We start from the raw sequence: 23,489 nt of genomic DNA, 5'->3' as shown, positions 1-23,489 counted from the left end.
AGGTTCAATATGGACCAAAATGAACCCTATAGATAAAAATCAGAGTCCGTCGTAATTGCAGAGTTCTTATCTACATGCAGTTTTGAGACAATATATTCAGGGTGCTACTAAGGACAGCCAAGAAAGTAGACATGTCAATGGATAAACTGGCAAAGGATAGCGTAGGATTATGGAGGAATGCAGAATAATTGCTGGAAGAATAAAATACAAAGAGAAAATGGACCTTGTTAGAGAAGAACTGTGAAATGGATTTAGAAGCAGAGAAGAATGGGGAATAATTACATAGATGTGGCTTCATAGGTAATTTCAGAGACTACTGGAGCTAAAGTCGTAATTAGAGATCATCCAGTTCTAGTCTAACTCCAGAATTTCACAAATAGGGAAATTTAAGAAACCTGCTTAAAGTAACAAAACTAGGAAGTAGCAGGACTACATCTAAAAAACCTCCTGACTCTTCCCCATCTACTCTTCTTGGTTCTACCCCACATTTTTTCTGTTGTAATTATCCTCAGTGAATTATTATTTGTTCCATTTAATACTGTATTAAACATTTGTTCAGTGAAATGCTATAATTAGTAACCACAACAAAGAGATAACTTAAAATAACCATACAGATTATGTGACTTAGCTAAATGAGGTTCAGTAGTTCTAGTCCTTTGAATTCTAGTGAGATCATTGATTGTCAGATTTTCCTATAAGCCATTTCATAAATTTCTATATCTCACTAGAATTGTGGACTCTAGAACCAAATAAGATACCACCTACTTAAAACTGGGATGGGATGGGGTGCCTGGGTGGCTCAGTGGTTAAGCATCTGACTTCGGCTCAGGTCATGATCTCATGGTTCCTGAGTTTGAGCAGCTGTCAGCACAGAGCCTGCTTTTGATCTTGTGTTCTCCCCCTCCCCGTCCTCCAAAGGAGCACATACCCTCTCACTCTCAAAAATAATAAAACATTAAAAAAAAAAAAAACTAGGATGGGGCGAGATATTGCTTTTTTAACACAGAAAAGCAAGCACATATAGCAATACTCTATAATCTTATTTTAAATGAAATGAGACTAATATTTTTGCACTCATTCTGTATGAATCATTGATGTAGATAAAATGAAGCTGGGGAATTAAAGGAAATATGTAGAATTTGACATATGCAATAGTCAACTTCTAAGCCAACAATTCTCATCTTCTGGTGTTCACACTTTTGGTTAGTGCCCTCCCACACTAAATAGGCTGATGTGCATAACCAGTAAGATAGTACAGAAAAACTATGTATGACTTTTGAGGCTGCATCCTGAAAGGCATTGTGGAATCTGCCTTATTCTCTCTTGGATTACCATTTCTGGAGGATCCAGCTGCCGTGTCATGAAGACACTCACGCAGCCCTGTGGAAAGATCCACATGGCAAGGAAGTGAAGCCTCCTGCCAACAGCCAGCATTGACTTGCCAGGCACATGAATAAGCCACCTTAATAGCAAATCGTCAAGCCTTCAGATGATTGCAACTCCAGCTGACATCTTCACTACAAGCTCATGAAAGACCCTGAGCCAGAACCACCCACCTAAACTGCACCTGGACTCCTGAACCACTAAAATTATGTGAAATATAAGTGTGTATTTTTCTGAGCTAAGTTTGGGGATAATTTATTATACGGCAATAGTTAATACAGTGTGTAAAGCCTGAAACCCCTGAAATCATTTACAAAGCTATATGTTTACAAGAATACAACAGGATCAAAACATCCAGTTTGATTTAATAGAACAGTTTTTTTTTCCCCTAAGTTTTACTCCCTTAAAAGGAATGTGTAACAAACCCCCCAATGTTTGTTATTGGGGGGAAGGAGGGAGGTGTGGTGTGCAAATTCTTCCTTTCCAGGGAATGTTTAAAAACTGAGCTGGTCACATCCCTAAAGAGAAGGGAATCAGTACTAGTCACTTGGGTCGGCCCTCAAGAGCCATCAACGAGAAAGACAATGGAACTTTGTGTTTAAAAATAACGAGGATTTGAAACAACAATGTGTATAATGAAGGGGGGCGGGGGAGAGAAGGAGAAAGGATTGTCCAGGGAGCAAGAGTATAGATTGCTGGATCTGAACTTAGAAAGTGTCCTGCTGCCAGGAAATGGGAGATTGTGGGGAGTGAGTGCACTCATTGAAGACAAGATTCCCTTGTGAAGGCGCGTTGAGTACCCAGGAGCCTCACAGATCAGAGCCCTTGCAATACCCAGGGTCTCTCATTCAGTACCTGGAAAAAAATTTTTCTTGTTAGGCACCAAGACTCCCATCATTTTACTATTCCTCTGGAAATAACAAGGTATGACCATGCAAGGCAGTGCCACTAAGTTTTACTCTTTGTCTTTTGACCCTCCACCCTCTGCAATGTTCTAGGGCCCCTCTAAGCCCAAAAAGATCCCATAAGCACCTGCAAATGGGGAGACAGGAAGAGTATCTGAGAAAGGCTCAAGTGAACAAACTTGAGACTAAGACAGTGATCAATAAAAGCCTTTTTTATATGCATATGAACTTTTTTTTTCTGGAGAGAGAATCTATAGCTTTCATCAGATTTTCAAATGGGTATATAACCCAAAAAATGTTGCTCAAATCTAGGAACATTTAAAATATAAAATCTATTTCTTTAGAAGTATTTCTCCCTTTTACATAAATGAAAAGTTATAATGGGGATTTTTACTGTATTATTGTATTATTTACATGATATTAAATTATTTGACTTGTAAATGACAATCTCCATAAGGACAAGAATACCAATCCTATACATAATACTTAGCATATTGCTTTCTCAAGGTACTTATTCCATAATTATTTATTAAATGAATAAATAACAAATGAAGAAGATAAGAAAAAAGGAAAGCATATATGAACCTTTATATGAACAAAATTTCACATAATTTATTTCTCATAGTAGGGAAAAGATGCAGTTATACCAACTTGGTTAGGATTCAGATAGTTTGTTTTGGTTTAAAATAGAAAATGAATCAGAGTACATTGGTTAATCTGCATTCCCCCTTCTCCCCATTACCTCACCCCCCAAATCCATTATTTGCTCTTTTCTGCCTTATGCTCTAGCAAACTGATCACCAAGGACTGCATGTCCTGCACTATCTGGCCAAGTTGGCTGCTGTTTAAGTTTGGCTGATGGGAGGCACTGGCACAAGAAATAGGTCAGAGTATTTCTTCCCAATCCCCCTCTGCTTTGACAAAGCATCTCTGTCAGCAGTTTCATCCCTCTTAGATTACAATGCCTACCGGGTGGTCCCTCTTCTACAGTTCCAGCTAACAGCTGGCTCTCTTTCCTGTGTCCCCTCAGCCTGAGGAGTATTGCTTGTCTCCAGGTGCCTACCAGCCCTTGCTTGTTCCCTTCCCCCTACCCTCATGTATGCAGTACTTTCACTAACACTTACTCCTTTGGGTCATACGGAGAGAATTCTACTTCCTGGAAGGGCCCCTGACTTATGATACACATTCTAGGTACCAAGCACTATTCTAAATCCTTCATGCACATGTCCCATTTAATCCTCATATGATGCCTAAGAATTAAGTACTGTAAATATCTCCCTTTTACAGGTAAGTTTACCCTTTACAGTGAGTTAATATGATGGCTACATGGGCTTCTCTAGGACATTTACATACTAGGCAGTTTGCAAACAACTAAGGATGCATCAACAGGCCCTGAAATCAAATACGTCGTAGACAAGAGCTAATAAGCCATTAGGTTGATATATGCTAGTTGATTATGTTATCATGACTAGATAGAAAAGTACACTTCTGTTGCCATAAAATTACCTCTTTGATCCAATGTCAAATACACTATTAGCTTTTCTATGAGAATTCAACAGTCCCAGACGATTTTTTGTTATTGACTATCTACATAGTACTTACAATTAGTCACAACTTGAAGAGGAGATGAAGTTAATTCTTATTGGAAATACATCTTTTACATTGCTACCATAAGGCAATGAAAGCAGTTGAGAGAAGCTTTGTGCCACAGCCCTCTGTCTAAATTAGGGGAAATACGGAAAAGTCAATACATGGTTTCAGTAATCTTCCACATCTTTTCTACATCGCTACCTACCCTCTGCTTGCCCCCTGTATGCTGCCATTATGTTCATGTCATTTATGTTTTTCAGAATGACTGCTGGACTATAAGACTAGAGATCAAACCCATGCTAGGAACAGATTGGGTGCTCTTTACACTTTGTCTTAAAAAAAGAATAGGGCTTTTGTTGTTGTGGTGCATGAAGGAAATGGTCCCAACTATGACATCCACTCTCTTGTCACCCAGATTCTAGGACAGGATTCTCATATTTTAGGCATGTTTAACTTAGTAATGGAAAGGGCAACAGTTGTGCTAATAGTGTCTTGACTCACTATGCTGGACCCCTGCCAAGGTTCCTGTTCAAGAAGATATTAAAAGAAGTAATCTTTTACAGCAGGACTTCATTAGGACAGTATGCATGTATGGTAGCTATTGTAGGACTAGACTGTGACCAGGTCGTGTCAATAATGTTCCTCAGCACTGCTATCCCTGACTCTTCCCCAAGCTCTGGTCCATCATTGTAGAAGAGATCCTCATTGATTCATGTCCCCTAAGGTTATGAGATCAGACGTAGGGGCTTTTCTCTCATTGGCTTATTTACACCAAAGAATCAGAGTTGGAAATCTAACTACAGCTGGCTCAATGGCTTTATCTCATTTAGGAAAACGGTTTAGTAAATCAAACATTCTTCTATCCAGATTTTTCCAGGCTAGTCAGACCACCTGGGTTTGAATTCCAATTCTACAATGTTAATTCTGTGACCTGATGAAAGTTACATACTATAACATGCTTACATGGTAGCCATGCCATTTCTTTTCATTTTTCTTTTTCTTATCTTGATTAAAAAAATAACTATTGCTAAAAAATGCTAACTATCATCTGAGCTTTCAAGCAGACATAATCTTTTGTTTTGGTGGAGGGTCTTGCTTTGATTCTGATGGCTGCTGAATGATCTTGGTGGTGGCTGCTGAAGGCTGGGGTGGCTGTGGCAACTTCTTAAAATAAGACAACAGTGAAGTTTGCTGCATTGACTCTTCATTTCATGAATGATTTCTCTGTCACACACAATGCTGTTTGATACCATTTTACCCACAGTAGAACTCCTTTCCTTCCCCCATTTTGAATTTTTTTTTTCTTTTCCTAAATGTAATTTATTGTCAAGTTAGCTAACATACAGTGTATACAGTGTGCTCTTGGTTTTGGGAGTAGATTCCCATGATTCATCACTTACATACAACACCCAGTGCTCATCCCAACAAGTGCCCTCCTCAATGCCCATCACCCATTTTCCCCATCAACCCTCAGTCTGTTCTCTACTTAAGAGTCTCTTATGATTTGCATGCCATTTCTTTTCATCTCACTCAGGCTTGGATAGCTCTGACAGACCTTCTATTTGCTGTGATACAGTGTGGATGACGTTTTTACTTCCTTTCCTCCATATCTGAATCCAGTTTGGTTCCCAGTCAGTTTCTGTTTGAGAGCAGAGTATTTCATCTTCTGTTCACTTTTCTGTACCTTGAGGAAATGGCAGGAAGGAGAGAGAAGCTCTGGTGAGGAAAGGTAGAACTTGTGTTGCAGGATTTTCTTTTACCTCAATACCCAGGATTCCTTGTCTTGCCACATCAAAGAATGAAGAGGTGGACACAAAATGAGCAGCAGGAAAAAGTTATTAAAGTATAAGATTAGAAAGGAAGAATAGTATGAAATCTCTCTTTACAGAGAGGTGACATTCGTTAAGTGAATGCCGGAGGACTATAGGCAAGGGTCCTTGTTTTGTAAGGTTCTGGTCACCCCTCCCCCTCCCCTTCCCTTCCCCTTTGTTCCTTCTCAGGTTCTAACCTTATTTATTGGCTATATAACTCTGGATGCTGAGTTGTCCATTCCTGGTTGGTTCATTTTCATTGTATGAGGGGTGGTCTATGGCCATAACATTCCTTGTGGGTCATAGGTTTTATGGTCTACTTATTTTTAGTGAGGTCTTTTGTCAACTTCCTAAGGGAACCTGAGGGGAAGTAGGTGGTGTCTGTTACACTCTTAGGAAATTTTAGGGAGAGAGAGAGAGAATCCCAAGCAGGCTCTGAACTGTCAGCACAAAGCCCGATACAGGGCTTGAACCCACAAAACCATGAGATCATGACCTGAGTTGAAACCAAGAGTTGGACACTTAACCCAGTGGGCCACCCAGGTGCCTCGATAGTCTCCCCATTTTACTGAGTAGCCCTGGAGCTCTCTCTTTAGAGTTAGGTCCATAGTTCACTTTCCCCATTTCACCAGCCTTTCTTGCAGCTCTTTCTAGAAATGTACAGTGTGAAAATGAGAAATGTAAGGAGGTGCATTAGGTTTATTTCTATATAAATTTGGGGATATTTGTGTTAATTTCATAATTTGGCATTTGTTTCAGAATTGTTACATTTCTTTGTGCGTCTGCAACTTTTTTATTTTCTTTTTACAACTTTAGGGTATGCCCCTTTCATTTTCTGTTTGCCGAACTGGTAAATTTTCTAGACCATTTGTGGGGGGGTGGGAAGGCATTAAGGAGAAAAAGTCTGTTGTACATTTTTAGTTAGTCACCTGGACTTTCAAAAATTCCCAGCACATGAAAGTTTTTCTCCATAACCCAGTCAGCTTTTGATATGCTAATATAGTCAGATGCTCTTGAGAATATTCCCCCATCACTGAACCTGGAGGGTCCACTTAACTTCTCCACCTCTTGTTTCTGAGGTTGGATTCGAACTGGTTACCTCATTGCATGATTTTTTCCACTTTCATTCTTTGAAATTAATCCCAAATTCAGCTTTGGGGAAACTTACTATTAGATTAATCCATCATAAAGAGGCACTGGAAACTACAGCTTTCCAAGCATACATAGACATAATTTTGCATAAATATCAAAGGGTTCATGACTCCCCCAGCAAGGACCCAAGGTGGAAAAAAAATTCCCTGGTTGTGATAAATCATAGCTTTCATTCTTGAGTAATGTTTTTAAGCTATAAAGGACTTTTAGAAGTCATCCAGTTATTCTACTGCCTTCAGACAAAATAATTCTCAGGAAATGTGGTATAGAAGAGTCTATTTTAAGAAACTAAACACTGGTCTGGCTTTATAGCTAATTAAGTGTATGATCTTTGTCAGTTTAATTTCTCAGCCTCAGTTTTGTCATCTGTAAAATGAAAGGGCTTGGAATAGGTGATCTCCAAAGTCTCTTTCATCTTTATGGTTCTAATGATAATACCATCCTACACAGCTGATAATTTCCTTTTATACTATCATAGTGAAAAGTCTACAATGTGTGTAACTAACCTCATTCTCTTCTGTTTGCAATAGTTTTTGCTATCAGGCATGTCTTCTTGATTGCTATCCTAAATCCCTCATGCTTCTCTTTATTTTATCTTCTTCTCAGTCTTCTTAACATTCTCTTTTGGGGCACCTGGGTGGTTCAGTCGGTTAAGCCTCTGACTTGGGCTCAGGTCATGGTCTCATGGTTCCTGAGTTTGAGCCCCTCATCGAGCTCTGTGCTGACAGCTCAGAGCCTGGAGCCCACTTCGAATTCTGTGTCTCCCTCTCTCTCTTCCCCTTCCCCGCTCACACTCTGTTTCTCTCTCTCAAAAATAAATAAACATTAAAAATTTTAAAACAAAACACAACACATTCTCTTTTATCTCCCTCACCCAAATCATTCCCACACAGTTAAGTCTCACTAGTGAAATGTAAGGAAGGACTTCCATTACTAAATGCCCTTTTTCCCACTTCTAAATCATTAACGCACGTGGTAATTGAGACAAGACACAGTCCTAACACCCAAGGGCAATGCATTCGATATTCTGTCTATCAGAAAGATAAGAAGAGCTAAACAGTTGTAGTTGCAGTATCTGGTATTCTCTGCTCTTCTCTTCTAGATTATACTTTTCTAAGCTCCACTCAGAGAGAAGGTGCATAGATGAAGATACCACATTAAGAGAATAAAATAGAACTGAAATCGTGTATCTGAATCTAAGCTTTACTACATTTTAGGCATTAGCATTGAGTTGCTACATCCCCAGTCTCCTGCAGAATCCTATTCACAATACTTGCTTATCTAGGCATTAACAATTTTCTTTTCATTTTTTTTTAACCAGGTTTTTCAATCTTAAAAGTAATAATTGCACATCCTTTAAAATTTATAAATAATAAAGTAATAGCTACAATTAGAATTAAGTCTCTTTTCCTCCCCATTCATTCCAATAACACTTCCCAGAGTTAATCATAATTAATCAAAGTCTTCCCCCAATTTTAAGATATATACCTATATATCCTTAAGATTATATTCTAACTGTGAAAACTGTTCCACACCCTGTTGTTGTTTTTTTCCACTTAAAAATTTGTCTTGGATATCCTTCCACTGCAGCATATATAGTTTTAGTTTGTTCTATTTCATGGCTTAAGTAGTATTTTCCTGGGTCCTTGAATATCAGAATATTTTTGGCTTCCAGAAAACTTGACTAAAAACGGCTTATATCATAAGAACCTTTATTGTTTCTTACAACAAGGAGTCTAGAGTCAAGTTGACTCAACACTTTAGTAATTTCATGAAGATTCAAGTATTTTCCAGATTAATTCCACAGCTCATTAATATGATGAAGATTCAATCAGATTCTTTCTACTCTTCCATTTTCAGTAAAAAAGCAAGAAGCCTCTTGGTCACCACATTGTTGTAGCAACTATAGGCATTATTCATCACATAGCAGTATCCACAGGAAATAAAATGACTGTTCTTTCTCATGAGCCTCTTTTTTAAATCAAGGAAAGCTTGCAGAATACCATCCTTCATGTTGCATTGGTCAAGGTTCAACTACCTGTCCACAGTGAATCCAATCTTTGGCAAAGGAAATTAGACCAACCTGATTAGCTTACACAAGGGGTTAGCAAACTATGGCTTACAAGCAAATCTGGCTCATTGCCTGTTTTTGTATAGTCCATGAACTATGGGTTTTATATTCTTAAATAGTTGCAAAAAATCAAAAGAAAATCATATATTGTGATACAGAAAAATTAGGTGACTTCTGGGGAAGATGGCAGAGTAGGAAGATCCTAGGCTCACATTGTCCTATGGATACAGCTAAATAGTATCCACATCAGCATAAATAACCCAGAAAATGACCTGAAGACTAGCAGAACAGACTCTCCACAGCTAAACATAGAGAAGAGGCCACATCAAAGAGGATAGGAAGGGCAGAGACATGATCGGCAGCCAAACAGATTCACAGGACTGCCCACAAGAGCGAGGGATGCTGAAGGCATGGAGAAGGGAGAGGAACAGATCTCACACCAGGCACCCCAGCCATGGGGGACCCACCCTGGGAAGATAAATTGAATTCCCATAATATTTGGCATTGAAAACCAGAGGGTCTAACTTTGCATGCTCTTATAATCAGTGGGGCTTAACACCTGAAACTTTAAAACTCAGCCTTCTCAGCTCAGGGAGAGATGAGAGGGTGGTAGAAAACTGAGTCCCTGCCCTTAAAGGGACAACACAACAATACAACAAACTGCACCATAAAAATAGAGCATAGAAGCAGCAGTTTGAAAAATGCCTGGGGTATATGGGAGGGAGCTACATTTACTAATCTCAGAGCATGTGCCGGAGGGGCAGGGATATTTGGGAGACTTCTCCAAGAACAAAAGAGCCAGTAGGTGCTATACACCTCCTCTACTCCTCAGCCTAGATACACAGATACTTGTGGGAAATAGCACAGCTCAAACACTCTCCACCTAGCTTGCTAACAGTGTGCCTTGCTCCCACACTCTTATCCAGGTCTGCCCCCTCCAGCCTTGGCAGTTTTCCTAGACCATTACAGGTCCCCTCCAGCACTGGACCAGCACACTCCACCCCTGAGTTTTCCTGCAGACCCATCCCCTTCAACACACATGGCAGGTGTCCATCCAAAGCAGCACCCCAAGCATGGCAGTGTGTAAGCAGCCACAACAGGGGCCAGCACCACCCCAAAGTGACTCCAGTCCCAGGGAGAGTGGAAAAAAAAACATACACAGTAGTTCAACCGGGGCCCTAACAGTGGGCAGTGGGCAGTGGGCAGTGGGCAGACATCTAGTCTGACTCCAATTCTATCCACCAACAAAAGCTTCTTGGGGACAACATAGGGAAAGCACTCTGCAGATTGATTCTATCATAGCTTTGGCAAATCCCTGATCTGATTCAGCCCAAGGTGGCCCCAGACTGGCCCACTAACACTATAGGAAACAAATCCTGCCCAAGACAGGCAAAAAGAGCCATTGCAGATGACTGAACTAAAGGCAAACGTGGCTCAGCTACAATACAGTGCACACAACACACAGAGGAGACGCTCCCGAAATGCCAAGTTCTGGTGAACAGAGGACATTGCACTGCAAGACACCACAGGACCTCTTCTTCATAAGGCCACTACTTTCAAAATCAGGAGACGTAGCTGATATTCCTAACACATAAAAAACAGACACAGAGAGTTAGACAAAATGAGGACACAGAGGAATATGTCCCAAATGAAAGAACAAGACAAAAATAACAGCAAGAAAGCCAAATGAAAAAAAGATAAATAATATGCCTGATAGAGAATTTAAAGTAATGGTTGTAAAGATACTCACAGGCCTGGAGAAAAGAATGGAGAACCTCAGTGAGACCCTCTACAAAGAGACAGAAAACATAAAAAAGAACCAATCAGAGATGAAGAACTCAATAACTGAAATTAAAAATACTCTAGAGGAATCAAGAGTAGACTAGAGGAAGCAGAAGAATGGATCACCAAACTGGAGGACAGAGTAATGGAAAGCAATCAAGCTGAAGAGGAGTAAAAAAAAAAAAAAAATACAAAATTAAAATAGACTTAGGGAACTCAGTGACACCAGCAAGCATAATAACATTTGTGTCCTAGAGATCCCAGAAGGACAAGAAAGAGAAAATGGGTCAGAAAATTTATTTAAAGAAGCAAGAGCTGTAAACTTTCCAAATCTGGGGAAGGAAACAGAAATCCAGATCAAGGAGGCACAGAGAACCCCCCCCCCACACACACAAAACATCAACCCAAGGAGGTCCACACTAAGATAAATAGCAATTAAAATGGCAGAAAAGTGATAGAGATTTTTTTAAAGCAGCAAGAGAAAACAGTTACACACAAGGAAAACCCTGGGTCTATCAGCTGATTTTTCAGCAGGCACTTTGCAGACCAGAAAGGAGTGGCATGATATATTGAAAGTGTTGAAAGAAGATAACCTGAAACCAAGAATACTCTATCCTGCAAGGCTACCATTCAAATATAAAAAGAAATAGTTTCCCAAACAAACAAAAGTTAAAGGAATTTATCAACACTAAACCAGCCTCACAAGAAATGTTACAGGGGACTCTTTCAATGGAAAGGATAGAACATAAGTAGGAGTAAAAAAGTAGGAAGCACAAAACCAGTAAACATCTGCCAAGGGATTCACAAAATAAAAAGATGTGAAGTATGACACCATATACCTAAAACGCACAGGGGAAGAGGAGTAAAAATTTAGTGTTTTTAGAATGGGTTCAAACTTGTGACCATAAACTTAATACAGACTGCTACATCTTCAGATGTTATACATAAACCTACTGGTAACCACAAATCAGAAACTTTTTTTATGAAAATGCAAAAAATAAAGGGAGAGGACTCCAAGTACATCACCACAAAAAGTCAGAAAACCATGAGATAAGAGAAAAAAGGAAAGGAGCAGAAAAGAACTACAAAAACAACCAAACAAAATGGCAACAAGTACATACTTATCAATAATTACTTTGAATGTAAATGGACTAAATGCTCTAATCAAAAGGCATAGGGTGATGGAATAGATAAAAAAGCAAGACCCATCTATATACTGCCTACAGGAGACTCATTTCAGACCTAAAAACACATGCAGATTGAAAGTGAAGGGATGGAGAAGCATGAATCATGCAAATGGAAGTGAAATGAAAGCCAAAGTAGCAGACAAAATAGACTTTAAAACAAAGTCTATAACAAGAGACAAAGAAGGATACTACATAAACACAAAAGGAACAATTCAGCAAGAAGATACAACAATTATAAATATTTATGCATCCAATATAGGAACACCCAAATACATAAAGCAGCTTATAACCAACATAAAGGAAATAACTGATAGTAATACAATAATAGTAGGTAACTTTAACACTCCAGTCACTACAATGGGTGGACCTTCCAAACAGAAAATCAACAAGGAAACAATGGCTTGGAATGACACACTGGACCACATGGATCTAACAGATATATTCAGAACATTCTATACTAAAACAGCAGAATACACATTCTTTTCAAGTGTAAATGGAATATTCTACAGAAGAGATCACATGTTAGGCCACAGAGCAAGTCTCAACAAATTCAGAGATCGAAGTCATACCATGCATCTTTTCCGACCACAAAACTATGAAACTAAAAATCAACCACAAGAAAAAATCTGGAAAGAACACAAATACATAGAGATTAGATAACATGCTACTAAACAATGAATGGGTCAACCAAGAAATCAAAGAGGAAATTAAAAAATATATGGACACAAATGAAAATGAAAACACAACAGTCCAAAATCTTTGAGATGCAGCAAAAGCTGTTCTAAGAGGGAAGTTTATAGCAATTCAGGACTACCTTCAGAAGCAAGAAAAATCTCAAATAAACAACCTAACCTTATGCCTAATGGAGCAGAAAAAGAAGAACAAACAAAACCCAAGGAGAAGGAAGGAAATAATAAAGATTAGAGCAGAAATAAATGAAATAGAAACTATAAAAACAATAGAACAGATAATGAAATCAGAGCTGGTTCATTGAAAGAATCAGAAAATTCATAAACCTTTAGTCACACTCATCAAAAAGAGAAAAAAGAGAGAAAGGACTCACATAAACAAAATCAGAAATAAAAGAGGAGAAATAACAACTGACACCATAGAAATACAAAGGATGACAAGAGAATGTTATGAAAATTTATATGGCAAAAAATTGGACAACCTAGAAGAAATAAATTCCTAGAAACACCTCCCAAACACCTAGAAATAACCTCCCAAAACTGAATTAGGAAGAAATAGAAAATGTGAACAGACTCCCAACAAACAGAAGTCCAGGACCAGATGGCTTCACAAGTGAAATCTGCCAAACATTTAAAGAAGAGTTAATACCTATTCTTCTCGAACTGTTCCAAAAATGGAGAATAAAAGCTTCTAAATTCATTCTGAGACCAGCATTACCCTGATACCCAAACCAGATAAAGACCCTACAAAAAAGAGAGAGACAGAGAGAGAGAATGAGCTACAGGCCAATACCTCTGATGAACATAGAGGCAAAAATCCTTAACAAATTATTAGGAAACCAAATCCAACAACACGCTAAAAAAAATCATTCACCACGATCAAGTGGGTTCCAAAGGTGGTTCAATATTGGCAAATCAATCAATGTGACATATCACATCAGCAAGAGAAAAGATAAAAACCATATCATCATTTCAATAGATGCAGAAAAAGTATTTGACAAAGTACAAAATCCATTCATGATAAAACACCCCAAAGAACAAGATTTAGAGGGAACATACCTCAATACAATAAAGGCCATATCTGAAAAACCCACAGCTACCATCATACTCAATGGTGAAAAACTGAGAAATTTTCCCTTAAGGTTAAGAACAATACAAGGATGTCCACTTTCACCACTTTTATTCAACATAGTGCTGGAACTCCTAGCCACAGAAATCAGACAGGAAAAAGAAAAAAAAGACATCCAATTTGGTAAGGAGGAAGTAAAACTTTCATTATTTGCAGATGACATGATACTATATATAGAAAACCTAAAAGACTCTGCCAAAAAATGACTAGAACTGATAAATGAATTCGGTAAGGTCACAGGAATACAAATCAATATACAGAAATCTACTGCGGTTCTATACACTGATAATGAAGCAACATAAAGAGAAATTAAGAAAACAGTCTCATTTACAATTGCATCAAAAATAATAAAATACCTAGGAATAAACTTAACCAAGAAGATAAGAGACCTATACTCTGAAAACTATAAAGTGCTGATGAAAGAAATTGAAGATGACACAAAGAAATAGAAAGATATTCCATTCTCATGGATTGGGAGAATAATATTGTTAAAATGCTCATACTGCCCAAAACATTGATATAATCTGTATCAAAATACCACAGCATTTTTCACAGAACTGGAACAAATAATCCTAAAATCTGTATGGAACCACAAAAGACCTTGAATAGCCTAAGCAATCTTGAAAAAGAAGAACAAAGGGTGCCTGGGTGGTCAGTCGGCTAAGCATCGGACTTCAGCTCAGGTCATGATTTTATGGTTTGTGAGTTTGAGGCCCATATCAGGCTCTGTGCTGACAGCTCATAGCCTGGAGCCTGCTTTGGATTTTATGTCTCCTTCTCTCTCTGCCCCTCCCTGACTCACATGATCTTGCTCTCTCTCTCTCTCTCTCAAAAATAAATAAACATTAAAAAAAAATAGAGAAGAACAAAACTGGAGGTATCACAATTCCGGATTTCAAGATCTACTACAAAGCTGAAGTAATTAAAACAGTACGGTACTGGCACAAAAATAGACACATAGATCAGTTCAACAGAACAGAAGAACCAGAAATAAACTCACGTTTATATGGTCAATTAATCTACAACAAAAGAGGGAAAACTATGCAATGGGAAAAAGTCTCTTCAACAAATGGTGTTGGGAAAACCAGACAGTTACATGTAAAAATGAAACTGGACCACTTTCTTACACCATACATAAAAATAAATCCAAAATGGATTAAAGAATTAAATGTAAGACCTGAAACAATAAAAATCCTAGAAGAGAGCACAGGCAGTAATTTCTCTGACATCGGCCATAGTAGCTTTTTCTAGATATGTCTTCTGAGGCAAGAGAAATAAAAGCAAAAATAAGCTATTAGGACTACATCAAAATAAAAAGCTCTGCACCATAAAGGAAACAGTCAACAAAACAAAAAGACAACCTACTTATGGGAGAAAATGTTTGAAAATTACATATCAGATAAAGGATTAGTATACAAAGTATATAAGAATTTATACAACTCGACTCAAAAAAAACCCAATAATCCAATTAAGAAATGGGCAGAAGACATGAACCCACATTTCTCCAAAGAAGACATGCAAATAGTTAACAGACACAGGGAAAGATGCTCAACATCACTAATAATCAAGGAAATGCAAATCAAAACCACAATGAGCTATCATCTCACACTTGTCAGAATGGCTAAAATCAAAAACACAAGAAGTAGCAAGCACTGTGAGGATGTGGGGAAAAAGGAACCCTCATGCACGGTTGGTGAGAATGCAAAGTGACGTAGCCACTGTGAAAAACAGTATGGAAGTTCCTTAAAAAATTAAAAATAGAATTACCAGATGGTTTGGTAATTCCACTACTTAGTTATTTACCCAAAGAATATGAAAACACTAATTTGGAAAGATATATTCACCCCTATGTTTATTGCAGCATTATTTACTATAGCCAAATTATGGAAGGAGCCCAAGTACCCGTCGATAGATGAATGAATAAAAAAGTGGTATACATAGGGGTGCCTGGGTGGCTCAGTTGGTTAAGAATCCGACTGTTGATTTCAGCTCAGGTCATGATCTCATGGTTGTGGGATCGAGCCCCAGGTTAGGCTCCACACGGCACAGAGCCTGCTTTAGATTTTCTCTCTTCCTCCCTGTCTTCCTCTGGTGCTCTCCTGCTCATACTCACTCAAATATATAAATACATAAACCCATAAATACATAAATAAATTAGAATTGTTGAATCACTATATTGTATACCTGAAACTAATATACCACTATATGTTAATTTTACTGGAATTACAATTTTTAAAAATTGTTTTTAATTAGGTGAATTCAAGGTTAAATATCATAAATAAAGTTTAGTATTCTTTTTTTTAATTTTTATTTTAGAGAGAGAACACATGAGTGGGGGCAAGGGGCAGAGGGAGAGAGAGAGAATCTTAAGCAGGCTCCACACTCAGAAAGAAGCCCTACGCAGGGCTCAATCTCATGACTCTGGGATCATGACCCCAACTGAAATCAAGAGTCAGACACTCTGACTGAGCCACCCAGGCACCCCTGAAGTTCAGTATTCTTAAAGACTGCCCTTCACACTTCAAAAGAATTGTTGAACAGTTGGAATAAAGTCCATGTTGCTCATAAGACCTAAAATATTTACTATTTGGTCCTTTTTAGGAAAAGTTTGCTAACTTCTAGCTTAGACTATCACCTGGAGTTAGGAAGCCTTTCTCTTGTTCAGACTCTACAGTCAGAATGCACAGACAAAATTGGGGATCTTTTGTTTGGGAGGGAGAGGGGGAAAAAATGAATTTGGATAGGTAGTCAACGGTGTCTGTTTTATGTTACCACATATTTTCTTGGAATTTTCAATGAGCTTTCTCAGAATAGCTTCATCTTTAAATATTCATAGGTAATGGCAACTCATGTTTCAGCTGGAAATTGAAAAGTAAGCTGGTTTTCACAATCCTTCAGGCTAGGCAGAAAGTTTGGTATGAGTTAACGTAATTGTTTCTTCATTGTTTGCAAAAGGAAGTCCCAACGAGAATGGCACATAAAATCTTCTGTATCAGAGTCCTGTTCCCTCTCCAGCATCCCCTGCCACCTCAAGCACATGACTCCATTGCTCCTACCATCGTGAAACACTTAAAATTTCCTGAATTTACCAACCCCTTTCCTACCTCTTTGCTTTTGTCCATGCTTTTACTTCTATCTGGAATATTCTTTTCCTCTTATCCACATGGAAAATTTTTAAGGTGAGACTTTAGGGCATAACTCAGTTTTAATTTTCTCTGAAAAACCTTACAGCACCACATCTGGGGCTCTATCTTATTTTGGTGTCTTTGCTGTGGTTTTCTAAAAAGAAGAACCTCAGACAAGGTTCACATTCACATTCACTTAGTTTGGGACATGATCCCAGGGAACAAAAATTGGGGGTAGAGAACTAGGAGTAAAACAGGATAACAAAAAATTAGTATAGAGGTACATTATTGATCTGATTACCTTTATAGGCAGTAGGGGTTCTGCCTTGCTGGAGAACTTCTGAGGGGGCAGAATTAGGAATTGTTTGCTGAGACACAGATAGAAGGAAGCATCTTGTCCCCTACTGATATAGTTGCCTTAAGGAGTGTTCACTCTCTCATGTTTGCAGAGCAGAGAAGCCCCAGAGTAGAAAGTACGAGATTGCAGCTATCAGCTATCAGGTGTCACCTTGGCTCAACTGGATAGGAAATGGGCATAAGAGATGTCTGATATACTCCACAATGTGTATTACTCAGATTTGCTAGTACCCTGCTTTTTATGTGGTCTATCATACAGGCGGTAGCTGACAGCAATGCCCACAAAAGATTTGATGCAGGAGTGTTACAGAGACAAGCAACATTTCCTTACAAGCTGTAATTGGACTCAAGGCCATAATTAATATCCATCCTCTCTCTTTTCCTCCACCCTGGTTTAACTAGGTTGTTGGCCTGGTGAGCTACCCATTTCTTCATCTTGGAGGGGCTGAAGCCCTTATTGCTTCAGCCTGATTGGGTAAGGGCTGTTGCATTTATCCATTTATGGTTATCATTGGGTGTGGAAGCACCTTGCTACTCACCTTATCAGTGTAGCATGATAGTCTATAGAGTATCCATTTGATCAACATCCTTGTGGACATTGTGATCAATGTCCTTGTGACAAGAGAGCAAGAAAGTTAACATAGCTCTGGGGCAAGACAGTGAATGTGTGTGTACTCCTCTCTTTTCTACATAAATGGTGACTGCTTTTGCTCTTTTTCACTGACAGGGATTGAGAAGAACCTACTTACTGGAGTGATAACCATGTACCAGATGTCAAAGGCTGCATGGTAATATTCTATCAAATATACCATACCTGGCACAGCAGCTGTATTGGGGCTATTCTTAGGTTAACTGAACAGGGATATGATGGGCACCGAAACCTATGCATCTCTCTCTCTCTCTTTTTTTTAATGTTTATTTATTTTTGACAGACAAAGTGTGAGTGGGGGAGGGGCAGAGAGAGAGAGAGAAGGACACAGAATCCAAAGAGGCTCCAGGCTCTGAGCTGTCAACACAGAGCCTGACACGGGGCTCGAACTCACAGACTGAGAGATCATGACCTGAGCCGAAGTCGGACGCTTAACTGACTGAGCCACCCAGGCGCCCCAAAACCTATGCATCTCTTAAGTCTTCAATGGTGACACTGGTCTCTATATTTCCTCTCAGGATGCTATATTCCTTCTGAATCACTATCTTAGCCAGTGAGAATGTTCAGTTTCAGGGGCTTCCACTGGTCCTTCCTCTTATAATAATTTTTACTGCATAGAACAAGAAACCAAAGTAAGATTCTGCTGGTTTCTGAGTGCATCCATTCCAATCATTCACTTGGAAACCAGGGATATAAGCAAAACTGGGTCTGTGACTCCAGGGGACCACCGTAAGAGGAACCTGAGCCATCTGGTTTCCATGAACTACCACTTTACGCGGAAGCTATGATAGTGCTTCTAGCTTTATGGTATTAGTGTCAGCTCAGAACCTGTATCCAACAAGCCTTGAAATGCTTTTACACTTCTCCTTTCTCAATGTGCAATTTCCCCTTGAATGGGCATATGCCCTTCTGGAGAATAATCGGGAGAATATGTAGTATACATACTTATTCTAGTGTTGCTGGGTCGTTACTCAACCCCCCCTTCAAATAATGGACTTCAGGTTTGAGAACTTGCTTAATCTGTAAAGTGGTTAAGAGGCTGCATTTTTTTCATTGAGACAGCTGGCATCAGCCTTCTGCTCACCAGCTGCTGACTGTTTCTGGTTATATATATAGGTTAAGTAACACCCTAGTGGATGCTCATTTAACTTGCCCTGAGGAACACCACGGTCTATTAATCATTATCACAGAGCCCTATGGGTGAAGACATTCTGGTTGCCACTCTGGCCTTGCAGCCCATTATCATAATTATGTACACTTTCCTTCTGTCAGTCAAGTGCTCCATCTGGCCTCTTCTATTTTAGGTTTTTATCAGTCCAATTGATACTGGGGAGTCCAGTTCTACAGTACCATCTCTTAATGTCAACTAGAGTGAATAGTTGTAACTGAGCTTTTCAAAGATGTCAATGGTGCCCTCATAACTGTATTTCTTAGGGTACGTCTTCTGGGCCCTTACAAGGAGCATAGTCAGATGGTAGGTTTTCAGGTCTCATATTTTAAATTTATTCTAACCTCCCTGAGCCTTCTGACACCTTCCTTAAGGCAGTCAAGGCTCTTCTAGAATCCCTCCTTCATTCCTTATAGGACTTCATCCTATCTAAAATTTAGAGAGCCATCCCAGCAATATATTAGGACTGCCTCCATGTATTCTGGCTATGTCATGAAACTCCAAGTATTTTTAAGTGTCAATAAATACTCTCCTGTCCACCTTTATATTCAGCCTTCCCCAGCCCAACACTTTAAAAATTCATTCCTATACCTGTATCCTCAGTCCTTTTAGGTAAAATATTAACCAAATCTTAACATTCTTTGTTTCATTACATGCTATTGCCTCATCTGAGGCTTTTGTAGGGTCTCCAGAAAATGGGAGTCTATTCTTCTCAAGTAAAGTAGAGGGAGGCACCTATGCCAACATAGAGGTCAAAAGAATCTGGGGGTTCAAATTTCTCAGGCTTGTCCACCTACACGATACAGTTGCAAGTCTCAGGGTTCCTTTCTTTCCCTACCAGGACCCTGCCTTTGGCACAGAGGACTTGTCAAGGCAGTATATTCAGTATCCTTGTAGCTATACTACCTTATTGGTCAGTCCTGGATCTGATTATCAGCACAGTTGGCTCTATGGGTGCAAAAGATAAGCATGTCTTTGAATACTGCTTTGGATGATTTCTAATTTTCACAGCTGTCTTGAATTGAGAGTTGGTAACTTGAGCCTATTTTTTTCTTTTTAAAAAAAGTCTTCAAAAGCCCTTAACAAAAGTGAGCCAATCCACAGGTCTTATACATATCATCGTCTTTTGAAAAGATGCTCAACATCACTAATCATCAAAGATGCTCAACATCACTAATCATCAGGGAAATACTGCAATGAGATCTCACCTCACACCTGTCAGAATGGCCAAAATCTGCAATGAGATCTCACCTCACACCTGTCAGAGTGGCCAAAATCAAAAACAGAAGAAATAGCAAGTGTGGACAAAGATGTAGAGAAAATGGAATCCTCATGAACTATTGGTGGGAATGCAAATTGGCGTGGCCACTATGGAAGACAGTATAGGGGTTCCTCAAAAAATTAAAAACAGAATTACCATGTGATCCAGTAATTCCACTGCTAAGTATTTACCTCCCAAAAATGAAAACACCAATTTGAAGAGATATATACAACATGGATGGACCTAGAAGGTATAATATTAAATGAAATTAGTCAGTCAAAGAAAGACAAATACCATATGATTTCACTCATATGTGGAATTTGAGAAACAAAACAAACAAAAAAAGAAACAAAAAAAAAACCAGATTCTTAAATATAGAAAACAAATGGGTGGTTGTCAGAAGGGAGGTGGAAAGGGGGTTGAGAAAGGCAGATAAAGGGGATTAAGAGTACAGGTACCGTGATGAGTACTGAGAAATGTATACAATTGTTGAACCATTATATTGTATACCTGAAACTAATACAACACTGTTCATTAATTATACTTGAATGAAAAAAAGTACTATCATCTTTCAATTGTTCAAGGCCCTTCCCAGTCCATAAGCAAATGCTTGACTTTCCATCTATACCTCATTCCAAACATCCACCAGTGAAAGTCTTAGTGATGTTGATTCAGGCTAGAAAGTGATCCACACTTTCTACCAGCAGAGGAGGCATCTGACCAGCAAGGGGTTCAATTCCAGAATCCCCTCTTGGTGGCCTGCTTTCTAGGTCTACTCCCGATATCAAATGTCTTGTCTTGAATTCTCTCAAAAGGCAGAGTCTGAGACAAGGACTTGGATGTAGTTGGTTTACTTTGAGAAGTCATTCCAGAGGGCAGGAGCGGGGTGTGTGTGTGGTGGTGGGGGGAGAGGGGGAGTGTTCTGGAGAAGATAATAAATGGAAGGAAAGAAAACCAATCCAAGGATACATTATTGAGCTGCTCACCACTGTGGGCACCTGGAGCTTGGTCTTGCTGAGAGGCCTTTGAGAGCTGTGAGAATTGTGTCTCAGAATAATCAGAATTTTCTGACACAAAAGAGAAGACGATGGATTTACTGGCTCTACTCCTCAGTGGTAGTGCCACTCCCTCACGCTCCTCAGTCTGTGCCTACGCCAAAACACCTGGATGGGCTTCTGCAGGGATTCCACATGGTGGTAGCAAAGAAGCCCTTACTGCAAAAAAGGGAGAGATGATCCATGCATTTGAGGCAAGGCCATAGCAGAGTATAGTTGGCTGCGGCAGCAATGACTGGAGCAAAAAGGGAAGCCAAGTGAATGTAAGGAAGGAATAAAAAATGTCTGACACATACACATGAATGCCTCTCTTATTGTGCTAATCAGACTATATCACAGTTATTTCTCTGTTTGCCTGTCACCAATCCTAGATGCCAAATACTTTTAAAAGAGGGACATGGGATAAATTGGTAATCTATGCCTCTTGAAGTCACACATTGAAAAGAAATATCACTTCTGTGATACTCAGACCAAATGTCAAATCCTAAATCTAATCATTAAGAAACATCTGATAAACCTAAATTGAGGGATATTCTGCAAAATTTATTGCCTGTATTCAAAAAAAAGTCAATGTTATGGAAGACATACTGTGGAATTATTTCAAATTAAATAAAAACTGACTGCAACATATCACCCAGACTTTTGTTTTGCTATAGCAGACATTAAGACAAATGGCACATTTTGAATATGATCCATATATCAGACAACACTTTTGCATCAGTGTTAATTTCCTGATTTTAATCATTGTACTCTGGTTATATAAAAGAATGTTCCTGTTTTTAGGAAATATATGCTGAAGTATTTAAGAATAATGGAAGATAATGTCTGAAAGTCTCACAGAGAAATTGATAATAAAATATTAATTTATTTTATATCTAGGAATCTAGGTGAAGGATATGTAGAAATTTTCTGTACAGTTATTGCAACAAAGGTCTGAAATTATGTCAAAATTAAAATTTTTAATTTTAAACAAAAGAAATGGATATATATTTATTTATCCATTTAGGTGTGTGTATGTGTGTGTGTGTGTGTGTGTGTGTGTGCGCGCGCGCGTGTGTGTGTGTTCACCAAATACCTAACACAATCCGTAGGGCAGGTTTCTAGGTGATCTAGCACTTCATTTTCCTGTGACGATTATTCAGAAAACCTGCTTAGGATTTGAGCTCTTTTTACCCTACACTACTATATTCTTTCCAAATGAAAACTGCTTTAAAATTTTACCTTGATCAAATATTTAAGGAAGAAGCTATACCAAGTCTCTAAAATCTCTTCAGAGGGCAGAGGGGATATTTCCTAACTCATTCTGTAAGGCCAGCATTACCCTAATATCAAAACCAGACAAAGATTTACAAGAAATGAAAACATAAACCAATGTCTCTCATGAACATCGATGCAAAAATTCTCAACAAAATATTAGCAGATTAAATCCAACAGTGTATAAAAATAATGATATGCCACAACCAACTGGAATTTATCACAGGTATTCAAGAGTGGTTCAACATTAGAAAGTCACTTAATGTGATACAACATGTCAACAAGCTAAAAAAGAAAAATCACATTATCATATCAACAGATTCAGAAAAAGCATTTGACAAAACCCAAAACCCACTCGTCATTAAAACTCTCAGTAAACTAGGAGTAAAGGGGAAATTCCTCAATTTGATTTTAAAAAAAATACAAAACATCTACAGCTAACATAATACTTCATGATGAGAAACTAGAAGCTTTCCTTCTAAGATCAGGGATAAGGCAAGGATATTCTCTTTCACCATTCCTTTTTAACATTATACTGGAAATACTAGGTAACACCATAAGACAAGAAAAGGAAATAAAAGGTACAAAGATTGAGATGGAAGAAATAAAACTGTCTTTTCTTTGCAGATGACATGATCATCTATGTAGGAAATCCAAAAGAATCAACAACAACAACAACAACAACAAAACCCTTGTGACTAACAATTTATCATAACAAGTTTTCCAGATACAAGATTAATATACATAAGTCAATCATTTTTGTATGTACCAGTAATGAACAAGGGGAATTTGAAATTAAAAACATAATACAGTTTACATTAGCATCCCCCCACAGTAAAATTCTTCAGTATAAATCTAAAAAAATATGTACAAGATCTATATGAGAAAAACTACAAAACTCTGAAGAACACATCAAAGAAC

At 38.5% G+C, this 23,489-nt stretch overlaps 1 long non-coding RNA gene across 3 annotated transcripts in view; it reads right to left on the bottom strand.

Moving 5' to 3' along the window:
• Positions 1-1,642: 1,642 nt before the first annotated feature.
• LOC132694047 (uncharacterized) overlaps positions 1,643-23,489 on the bottom strand; it is a 166,148-nt gene continuing 144,301 nt past the window's right edge. The window contains exons 4-5 of one of the 3 annotated variants that reach the window (XR_009617135.3): positions 3,891-5,562; positions 1,643-2,238 (exon numbers count right to left, since the gene is read on the bottom strand). This is a non-coding gene — a long non-coding RNA (uncharacterized LOC132694047). Of the gene's footprint in view, positions 2,239-2,496; positions 5,563-23,489 lie in introns of those variants that run through there. The other 2 variants (XR_009617133.3, XR_009617132.3) reach the window with 2 other exon arrangements.

Source organism: Panthera onca, chromosome B4, assembly GCF_046562875.1.
Source record: "Panthera onca isolate mPanOnc1 chromosome B4, mPanOnc1 haplotype 2, whole genome shotgun sequence".
Lineage (NCBI taxonomy): Eukaryota > Metazoa > Chordata > Mammalia > Carnivora > Felidae > Panthera > Panthera onca.
This window is presented reverse-complemented; position numbering and strand designations above follow the sequence as displayed.